Below are 11461 nucleotides of genomic sequence, written 5' to 3'. Positions count from 1 at the left end.
AGGGCCGGTGACTCGGATGACCTTGGCCAGGATCCAGGCGGGGCCGCTGGAGAAGTTCCGGGCATAGACGGGGTCACCCGGAAAGAACCCTCGGGTGCCAATGGGCTCTCAGGGGCCACATGATGCTCCACAGTGTGGTCAGGGTGCATCCTGTCCAGACGTCTGGTGAGGCGTCGTCCCATGAGGAGTCCCGCTGGGCTGTGGCTGGTGGAGGTGCATGGAGGTGCATGGAGTCACCCGCTGGCCAAAAAGGAAGGTTGTGAGCCAATGGTCTCGATCTCCCTGAACAATCCTCCTCAGGGCGTCCTTGGTGGTCCTCACCATCCCCTCTGCCTGGCCACTGGTGGCTGGGTGGAAGGGCGCAGATCTTATGTGTCTGATTAAGTAACGTTCCATGAAGTTGTGGAACTTGCCCGAGGTGGAGGCCATCCCGTTGTCCGACACCATGGTGTCGGGAATGCCATGGGTGCAGAAGATCCTACAGAGGGCATGGATGGCTGCTTGGGACGAGGTGGAAGGGACCAGAACCACCTCTAGTCACCAGGATGAAGAAGATCTGCCCCTGAAAGGGGCCTGCAAAGTCTATGTGTAACCTAGACCACGGTTGTTGGGTGGACTCCCACTGTTGTGTCGGTGCCCGGGGAGGCTCCGGATGGGTCTTTTGGCAGGCCTGGAAGTGCTTAACACAGTCCTCAATTTTGCTGTCTGTGCCTGGCCACCAAACGTAGCTGCGGGCCAGTGCCTTCATCCATACAATACCTGGATATGTTTTGTGTAGTGCCACTAAAACTTGTTGGCACAACGGAGCTGGCACCACGACCCAGCTTCCCCACAGCAGGCACCTTTTGTGTGCGGACAGTTTGTCCCAGCAGGAGGAGAACACCGTGAATCCTGGGCCTGCCCAGCCAGCGAAGGTCGGCAACGAAGTCGGTGGCCACTTTGTTGGGCTTCTGTTGGCGTGAAAAGAAGTCCACGCGGCACACCATCTTGGTGGGCTGTGGCACGAAATGGCCGGTGAGCGCATTTAGGAGGTCCTCGTACGAGGACACTTCCAGCGTATTCGGCGCGATGAGGCCCTGAACCAGCCAAAGGGTGGCGATTCCACAGGCGCTGAGCAGGAGTGCCTTTTCCTTATCGGCGTCGGTGATGCCCTGGAATAATCTGGAGTATTTCAGCCGTTCCACCCAGGTTTCCCACAGTTCTGGGTGTGTGGGGTCGAACTCTGGCAGATGTCCTGATGCAGCAGCCATGGTCTCAGGAGCAGTGCGAGGTGCGGGGCTGGGGGGGCTCGTTGCACGGTGCTGTCTGGAGCAGGCTTGCCCATCAGGATCCCATCCTCATCGCCAGTGAAATATACTTTGTTCAAAATGCGATTGTGATCAGCTCATGCTTTATTGTGATTTCAGCTAAACTACAAGACTAGCAGGACCGAAGCCCTGCTTAAATCTGTAACCACACCACACCACACCAACACCCACTCCCCGTGATAGGTTATTTACAGAGGTATTCCTGGATCCTAGCAGTCTGTGTCCCAAGCTGGGCCCATCAGGGTTGGGCTCAGTACATAACACCTGGCCTCAGGGCTTAGTTCTCATGGCCCTTCCTTACACACCCAGGGAAATGCTGATCGCCACTTTGGGGTCAGGAAGCAATTTCCCTCCAAGCCAGTCTGGCCGGGGATCCTGGAGGTTTTTTGTCATCTTCTGGGCATGGAACAGGGGTCGCTGGGGGTGGGGGAGGTATTTGTGAATTTCCTGCCTCATGCAGGGGGTTGGACTAGATGACCCTGGAGGTCCTTTCCAACTCCATAATTCTACGATTCTGTGAAATCCCGGGGGATTTTTACCTCTCCTTGCCATCAAAAGCTTCAGCTGAGCATTTTCTGTACATTAAGACTCTGTGAAAGGGACAGGACATTTTTTTCCTCCTGATCAGTTGGCAACCCTACTTGGATGCTGTCATACGAAGTGTTTCTCTGCCCCTCTTCATATTAGTGGTTGCTACAGGCGGCAGCAGAAAAGCCCGCCACATGGTGAGGTCAGAATACAGGATCACTTGGATTGCATGCGGGGGGGGGGGGGGGGAGGAAGTCAACACAGGGCTGCCATTTTGTGCAGTAGCCCCACCTTTCTCGCAACAAGTAGTGTTTGCTTTGTCTATTTGCTTCCATTGGGCTTCCACCAAATCCAGGGGCAGTTTCAATCGATTAAACCCATAAGAACACAATAAATACAAACACCAGAAGTCCCCCATAACCTCTGCTCCGTTTTATCTGAGTGCTGGTAAGTTTCTGAGCACGGATGTCAAGTATCTTGGATTCTCTGCTTTTAGTACAGCCTGGAATCACTATCAGTGTAGCTGAGTGCCCAAGGCGTTTCCACACAGCCAAGCCTCGGGACTGAGTGTGCTAGCAGACCTACAAAGTTACACAGAGCCAGTAGTCAGATTCAAAACTAGTAGGAGTTCTTTATTCTATGGAACTCCATTCTAGACAGTATAGATGAGAGCTAAAGACAGAATCCAGCCTATCTAACCAGGGTGAGTGTGGAGGGGGGGGGGGAGAACATGCCCTGCATTCATTGTTGCAAAGATGGGTATAGTGTCCTCCTTTGGGTGTGCGTGAGAGAGAGTGTGGCAATGTTAGAGAATGAACTTGATATTTGCTTTATGGACTATATTTATTGCTACTATATTTGTTGCTACACATAGGCTCAGAGAACTGTACACTTGAAGTCACCTGTGGTGATACTACACATAGAAGGTGCCTACACAAGCCTGACATGTGAATAAGGTTTTAGTTACACAGTTAACAGCCTGGTGAAGAAGCAAACTCCTCCATTATTGTGAGCAGTAAGAAACAACAGCTTGAGAAGAGACATCCCCCATTGCAGAATCATTTGTGGTCACGTACGACACATCACTGCTTTGTTCCTGCTTTGGTATTTCCTGCCAAATGGACATTTGGTTCACAATGAGAATGGCCAGTTTGGTGTCGTTGTTAAGTGTGCGGACTCTAATCTGGGAGAACCGGGTTTGATTCCCCACTCCTCCACTTGCACCTGCTGATGTGACCTTGGGTCAGTCACAAGCTCTGGCACAGCTGTCCTTGAAAAAGAGCAGTTTTTGTCAGAGTTCTCTCAGCCCCACCCACCTCACAGGGTGTCTGTTGTGGGGAGGGGGAGGGAAAGGAGTTTGTAAGCCGCTCTGAGACACCTTTGGGTAGTGAAGGACGGGGTATAAACCCAATCTCTTCTTCTCTTCTTCTTCTTCATCAACACTACAATGGAGCATCCTGACGCCAAGGTTTTCAAGCCTGCCCAGATGCCCTCCTTTGAGTAAGGTATTAGATTACAATATTGGCCACTCCTTATAGGTAACTGCCCACTCCTATAGGCAACCAATAGAATTGTTTTTGGGACGGACTAACAGGTAGGTGGGTCCACAGGTTGGAATAGTAACCACCCACCTAATGGACCCACTATAAAAGGTAAGGACCATTCACCTGGCCCTTCCTAGCTAGCAACCCCCCAAAACAACCCCTGTCTGCTTTTTACTCCTCTTGAGTCCCACTTGCTATCCCCAAACCCTTGCCTCTACTTTGATCTCTTGATCTGCAGTCAAGAGACCCCCACACAGTCCAGCTAGTTCTGGTCGTGTGTGAACTCCCCTTTAGTTTCTACTTCTCCCCACCCATTCTTCATTGGAACATCCAACCCGCAAGACAGATAAGTATTGCCCATCATCACCCCCACCGGCTAATGCAATTGTGCTTATTTTAATACTATATTTCTAAGGAACTTGATTGAATGTGTGAGTGCATCAGTATTGCTTGTATGAGATTTATTCTTTAAGTAAAAGACATTTATTTTAACAACAGCTGCCTCGAATCCTTCTCTGGTAACCCTTGGTGGGAAAAGGACCTTGGTATAGTAGGCAAGGACCCATTTATAAATTGCCAGTTGCTGTAAATAAAGCAATTCGGCTAACAGCAAGCTGGCGGGAAGGACAGAAGAAGAAGAGATTGGATTTTTACTCCACCCTTCACTACTCAAAAGGAGTGGCTTACAATCTCCGTTCCCTCCCCACAACAGACACCCTGTGAGGTGGGTGGGGCTGAGAGAGCTCTTCTGAGGACTGCTCCTGAGAGAACAGTTCTGAGAGAACTTATGACTGACCCAAGGTCACACCAGCAGCTGCATGTGAAGGAGGGGAGAATCAAGCCCGGTTATCCCAGATTAGAGTCTGCCACTCTTAACCACTACACCAAACTGGCTCTCAGGGAAACTTGTCCCTACGGACAGCATTCTACTTCAAAGGGATATGATCCAATAACAGGGAGGAAAGTGTTATGTACTGAGCTGGAATGCTACCTCGGACCTCGACCAAGCTTGAGTAACCAAACAATAGACAGGCAGGATCCTGGAAGGAACCAATTAAGCCAGAGTGGGAGTGTAAATAGCCTATCACTGGGTGTGTGTGTGTGTGTGTGTTGGGTGTGGTCTTGCGTGCACATTTAAGCAGGGCTGCAGTCCTGCTGGGGTTGTCTTAGAGTTTAGCTGAGATCACTAATAAACTATGAGCCGATCACTCAATGCATCTGAGCCCAGTATAGTTCAGAAAGGACATTCTGTGTCTCCTGACCAGTCTATCTGACTAAATCTATGGTGACCTCCTGAAGACTGAGAGAGGAGGCCGGGCATCGCCCTTCAGTTTTCTAGCACAGTAAGGCCGCAGTCCGAAACACACTTGCTAGGGAACACATCCCCGCGACCTCTATGAGATTTATCTCAGTGGTTGCATTTACGACGGTGCTGTCCATGTCACATGCAGTTTTTGCATCTCTCTGTTTAGTCTTTCATTCATTTAGATATTTGTACCCCACTTTCCTTCCTGTTGGGGATCCGAAGCAGCTTCCAGGACAGGGTTGCCAGCTCTGGAGGGGGAAATACCTGGAGATTTTGGGGGTGGAGCCAGGGGAGGGCGGGCGTGGGGAGGGGAGGGGCCTCAGTGTAGCACAAGGCCCTCGAATCTGTTGGGCAGAGTTTAAGTATGCAAAGGAAGAGGAGCACTGACTGTTCAGAGAAAAATACGTCTGTATATTTAAAGAACAAACGGTTATAGAACACAGAAGAGAGAGAGGGAGTCTTAAATGTCTAGCCTAGTTGCTGTGAGAGAAACAAAACACAACAGAAAGCTCCGCAGAAGCAGGAAGTCTCCAGAAGAGTCTATCAGGAGGCAGCAAGGACACAATTTGAAAAAAAGTAGGAAGTCCCTCGTCTTGCTATGCTACCTGCAAGTCCTTCCAGCTGCCCCCCTGTGGGATGATCATCAGATCTCCTTCATAAGGCTGCACTTTAGGCCTTGCATCTCCCGACAAGATCCTTCTCCAAAGCAACTGTTTTCTCCAGGAGAACAGATCTCTGTCACCTGGAGATTAGTTCTAATTCCAGGTCTTCAGGCCCCATCTGGAGGCTGGCAATGCTGTTAGAGCATCAGTCCCCCTCGTTTTATCTTCACTACAACAATCCTGTGAAGCAGGTTAGACCGAGAAAATGACTAGCCCAAGGTCACCTAATGAGCATCCAGAACACAGCCGGGATTCAAACCCGGATTTCCCAGATCCTAGCTTACAATTAGGGCTGCGGTGGCTCAAGTGGTTAAAATGCTGAGCTGCAAACCAGAAGGTCAGTAGCTCGGCAGTTTGAGACCCAAGTTGCTGCATGGCGGACTGAGCTCCCGTCTCTGGCCCCAGCTCCTGCCGACCTAGCAGTTCGAAAGCAAGAAATTGCAAGTAGATAAATAGGTACCGCTTCGGTGGGAAGGTAACAGTGTTCCGTGCACCTTGGCGTCTAGTCATGCTGGCCACATGACCAGGGAGAAGTCTTTGGACAGCGCTGGCTCTTCGGCTTTGAAACGGAGATGAGCACCGCAACCCTAGAGTCGGACTCGACTGGCTTTTGAGCAAGGGAAACTTTTACCTTTTCCTAGCCTATAGCTGCGGGGGCTCAAGTGGTTAAGACGCTGAACTGCAGGCTGTGGAAGGTCAGTAGCTCGGCAGTTTGAGACTCGAGTGCCATGTGACGGAGTGAGCTCCCGTCTCTAGTTCCAGCTCCTGCCAACCTAGCAGTTCGAAAGCAAGAAATTGCAAGTAGATAAATAGGGACCACTTCAGTGGGAAGGTAACAGCGTTCCGTGCGCCTTGGCGTCTAGTCATGCTGGCCACATGACCAGGGAGAAGTCTTTGGACAGCGCTGGCTCTTCGGCTTTGAAACGGAGATGAGCACCGCAACCCTAGAGTCGGACTCGACTGGCTTTTGAGCAAGGGAACCTTTACCTTTACTAGCCTATAACTAGGACATCACTATATTTATTTAGAACATTTTTGTGCCATCCTCCAGGAACCTGCAAGAGGCAGTTTGCAGAATAAAAATAATGAAAACTAAACACTAAAAGATATTAATTACAACACAGCATTCAAGATGACTCAACGGGACGCCCTTCCTCTTCTCCAGGAGGCCTCTGAGCAATGCATGAAGACTGATAGATAAATCTCCCGTGGAAAGAACAGAGCTCAGCGACAGAGCGTAAAGTTAGAATGCAGAAGATCCAAAGGTTGGAGCATCTCAGTGGAAACATCTCAGGTCCTCTCACTTGGAGACAAGAACAAAACCCACCTGTTCACTTTTACCGGGCCAACCAAATTGGCACAAAAGACTCTGCAAGCTTTCGAGGCCACCAGGGCTCTTCATCAGTCTTGATATCACACAGGATTTTAAAAACGTAGAAGGATGGGAAGCAGATTTCTAGAGCAAAGCTCTGATCTGGCTGGGTTCCTCAGTGAAGAACTGCCTCACAAGCCGGTCCTGGGCTAGATGGACCAACCAGTGACTCGCAATGAATTAGGTTCTAATATTCAACCTGCGATTGCCATGGCCAGGCAGAGAGATGGTCACTTGAGGGGGGTGGGGATTCTGCATCTGGCATTCACTCCACATTTTCTCAACACTGAGGAAAAGGTGAAGCTCAAAACCACATCCAAAGACCTCCCGGGCAAGGCCTAAACGGCCATAAATATATGCAGAAGGTACCATAAGACCCGATGATGAAAAAAGAGAAAGTGAAAGTGACATGCCGTGTAGAGGGGGATTTCTGTTCCAAGGCGGGTTTGGTAAAACAACAGTGGGAAAAGCCAATGTGGAATTGCCCAGGGAAAACAGGCTGCAACTTCCACCAGAAGCAATAATGGCAGCATTTGCTTCAGTCCTCTCTCACCAGCATGCTGAGGAGCACCGTCTGCATCCTTGCAAATGTTATGTGATTGAGTGCCCCCCTGTGGACATTAATGGAACTTGCAGAAGATATGGAAAGCGGTTCTAGCAGGTGCGCTTTACGTATTCAAGTGCTGCAACAACAACAACAAGGTCCTGTCCCTTTAACAGAGGTTATTTACCAGGTGATGTGCAGAAGTGGGCAACTGAAGCTTTTCATGGTACAGAGGTAAATACATCACCTGGTATGTTGTTGTTGTTCAGTCGCACAGTCAAGTCCGACTCTTCGCGACCCCATGGAAAAGATCTCCCCAGGCCCTCCTGTTTTCCGCTGTCCTCTAAAGTTTGCTCAATTTCATGTTCGTTGCATCTATGACACTGTCTAACCATCTCATCCTTTGCCGTCCCCGTCTTCTTTTACCTTCAATCTTTCGGCTTTAGCATAGTCAGTGAAGCAGAAGTAGATGTTTTTCTGGTACTCTCTTGCTTTCTCCATAATCCAGCGAATGTTGGCAATTTGATCTCTAGTTCCTCTACCTCTTCGAAACCCAGCTCGTACTTCTGGCAGTTCTCTATCCACGTACTGTTGAAGCCTAGCTTATAGGATCTTGAGCATAACCTTGCTAGCGTGTGATATGAGTGCAATTGTGCGATAGTTTGAACACCTGGTATGTAACACCCCATTAATCCTCTATGTAAAGGGGTGGGGCATTTTTCTCCAGAACCCTTGAGAACCCTACCTTGGTCAGGTGCTCTTGCTTTCATCCTAACCTACCTTGCAGGGCTGTTATGAGGACCAAATGGTGAGGGAGAAAAACAACATATGCCATCCTGGTGTCCTCGCAGGAAAGGAAGGATAAAATGTGTTAAGCCACTGGGTGTTTTATTTAGTGCCTTTGAATCCCACCTTTCATCCAAGCCGCTGAGTGCTGCATAGGTACTGAATCCCCCCCTCCAGGTTTGCCCCTTCTTTACCAGCTGTGACCTTTCCCAAGCCTCCCTTTGGTTACACAGAGTTGCCAGCTCTGGGTTCGGAAACACTTGGAGAATCTGGGGGTGGCATCTGCAGAGAGTGAGGTCGAGGGAGGGGGAGGGGAGGAACTCCCACGGGGTGCAGTGCCACAGAGTCCACCTCCCCAGAGCAGCTGTTTCCCGCAGATGGACTGACCTCTGTTGCCTGGAGATCTGTCACAATCAGTGTTCCCTCTAAGCTGAGTGTGAGCCAGCTCACAATTTTTAGCCTCCAGCTCACAGAGTTTTGCCTGAGCTCAGGAAGGAGGGAGGGCTCCAGAGCAAACCATTTTATGCAGTAGCCAAAGTGCTCACTCACAGCTTTAATGCCAGGAGCTCACAGAGTAGGATTTTTGCCCACCGGACTCTCCACCGCTTGAGAGGGAGGCCTTGGTCGTACTCCTAGGAGACCTCCAGGCCCCACAAAGAGGCTGGCAACCCTGCTCAGGTGGGCTCTTTTAGGAAAGATCCCAAAGTGCCTTTGCATGCCATGTGGGTGGGAAGGTGTGCGTATTTGTCGGACTCATACACATTCGCCCCCTTGTCCTTATTTTAGCCACCCGTAGCAACCATTAAACCCCCCCCCCATGCCACTGGAGAGATTTTGGAGGGGATTTTTTAAAAAATGGCACTTGACATAGCATCGTAGCCTAAAATTGTTAGCTGTGTCTCAACACTACAGCGATGTGTCAATTAATAGTTTGTTTCACCCTCAACAGCTGTTGCCACTGAGACTGCTGCGGCATCGGCATGGGTGATGAGGGTTGCCAACCCCCAGGTGGGGCCTGGAGACCCCCTGCTGTTACAACTGATCTCCAGGTGACCAAGATCAGGAGCAATGGCTGCGAGGGAGGGAGGGAGGGAAGGCCTGGCCTTATAGTACAGCATTTTGAAGCCTTTTTTAAGGATGGTTCGTCATACCTGCCTTACCCAACTCTACCCCCGAATCTCCAGGCATTTCCTAATCCAGAACTGGCAACCCCGGCACTGGCCAAAAAGGGATCCACTGTGGCATCTTAGCAGTGGGAAGGGGAGGTCAGGACGCGGGAGATAAGGGGATCCGAGAGTCCAGCTAGACATGAGTGATGCCGCTTAAGAGAAGAATTTAGCCATTTAAAAATTGCCACAAGAAGGTCTGCGGTGTGGCAGCAACAGGTTATCTTGTTTCCCCCTCCGTGCCTTTAATGATTTGGAGATGGGAGTAAGCAGTGAAGTGGCTAAATTTCCGGATGATACGAAGTTGTTCAGAGGTATGATTTGGAGTTGGGAGTAAGCAGTGAAGTGGCTAAATTTGCGGATGATACAAAGTTGTTCAGGGTGGTGAAAACCAGTGAGGATTGTGAGGCACTCCAAAGGGATCTGTCAAGTATGGGCGAGTGGGTGTCAACATGGCAAATGGGGTTCAATGTGGCCAAGTGCAAGGTGATGCACATTGGAGCTAAAAATCCTAAATATAAATACACATTGATGGGGTCTGAACTGGCAGAGACTGATCAAGAGAGAGATCTTGGAGTTGTAGTGGATAACTCACTGAAAATGTCGAGACAGTGTGTGACTGCAATAAAGAAGGCCAATGCTATGCTGGGGATTATTAGGAAGGGTATTGTAAACAGATCAGCCAATATCATAATGCCCCTATATAAATCAATGGTGCAACCTCATTTGGAATACTGTGTGCAGTTCTGGTCACCACACCTTAAAAAAAATTATAGCTTTGGAAAAAGTGCAGAAAAGGGCAACTCGAATGATCAAAGGGTTGGAACACTTTACCTATGAGGAAAGGTTAAAGCGCTTAGGGCTCTTTAGCTTGGAGAAATGACGACTGAGGGGTGACATGATCGAGGTTTATAAGATCATGCATGGGAAAGAGCAGGTAGAGAAAGAGGTACTTTTCTCCCTTTCTCACAATACAAGAACTCGTGGGCACTCCATGAAATTGCTGAGCGGTCGGGTTAGAACGGATAAAAGGAAGTACTTCCTCACCCAAAGAGTGATTAACACTTGGACTTCACTGCCACAGGAAGTGGTGGCGGCTACAAGCATGGACGGCTTCAAAAGGGAATTAGATAAGCATATGGAGCAGAGGTCCATCAGTGGCTATTAGCCACAAGGTATAGATAGGGACTCTGTCTTCTTGGTGCTCTGTCTTCTTGGTGCCTGGGGGGGGGTCAACAGTGGGAGGGCTTCTAGTGTCCTGGCCCCACTGCTGGACCTCCTGATGGCACCTGGTATTTCTGGCCACTGTGTGACACAGAGTGTTGGACTGGATGGGCCTTTGGCCTGATCCAACATTGGCGTCTCTTATGTTCTTACATTCTTAAAAGCCTTGCGATGGTTGTTTTGGCCCTTTAAAAGTACAGGGAGGAGACAAGGTTGCCTGTTGCTGGGTTGGGCCGTCCTGACTGCTAAATTCTCTCCTTAAATGGCCTCAGTGGCTACAGGCTGGCCCTGACTGGACAAGATATCAAATGCAAGTTGGGTTGGAGAAACCCCGGCCTGACTTGCATTTAACGTGTGACTTGGCACTCATCTTCAAAGGGGGGGGTTAGGGTTGCCAGCTCTGGGTTGGGAAACTCCTGGAGATTTTGGGGTGGAGCCTGAGGAGGGTGGGGTTTGGGGAGGGGAGGGGCCTCAGCAAGGTATGATGCCGTATTGTCCCCCTTCCAAAGTAGCCGTTTTCTCCAGATAAAGTATTCCCTGCCACCTGGAGATCAATTGTGATTCAGGGAGATCTCCAGCCACCAACTGGAGGTTGGCAACCTGGGGGACAGCTTCTGAGTGCAGCACAGTGGTGGAGGGGCTTCCTCGTCCCCTCCCTCCCGCTGCCCATGCTTCCACTGGCAGGAAAAGGCCAGGGGAAGCTCGCCGGTTTGTCTTCCATTATGCATGGCTCCATTGATCCTTCGCAATGCACCTTTATTTTCTCCTTGGTTCCTTTTTTGCACTTCGGTTTTGTACTGAAATATCGATCTCCTTTTGTTTTGTTCTAGGAATGAACTAAAATGCTCCACAGGTGACTTGCGTGCATTCTGAGAGGAATAAGGTCCCGGGCGTGTTAGAGGGCGAGAAGGGACCCCACTCTGCCACACTGAGCTTCATCCCTCACCGTGCCCACGCTGAGCTTCATCCCGGACTGCCAAACCCGCTAGCCCACTGGGGATCGCCAGCTTCTGAGAGGGAGG

The sequence above is a fragment of the Gekko japonicus genome, unplaced genomic scaffold, assembly GCF_001447785.1.
Source record: "Gekko japonicus isolate JY-2015 unplaced genomic scaffold, Gekko_japonicus_V1.1 scaffold1180, whole genome shotgun sequence".
NCBI classification, from domain to species: Eukaryota; Metazoa; Chordata; class Lepidosauria; order Squamata; family Gekkonidae; genus Gekko; species Gekko japonicus.
Note: the sequence above shows the minus strand (reverse complement) of the source record.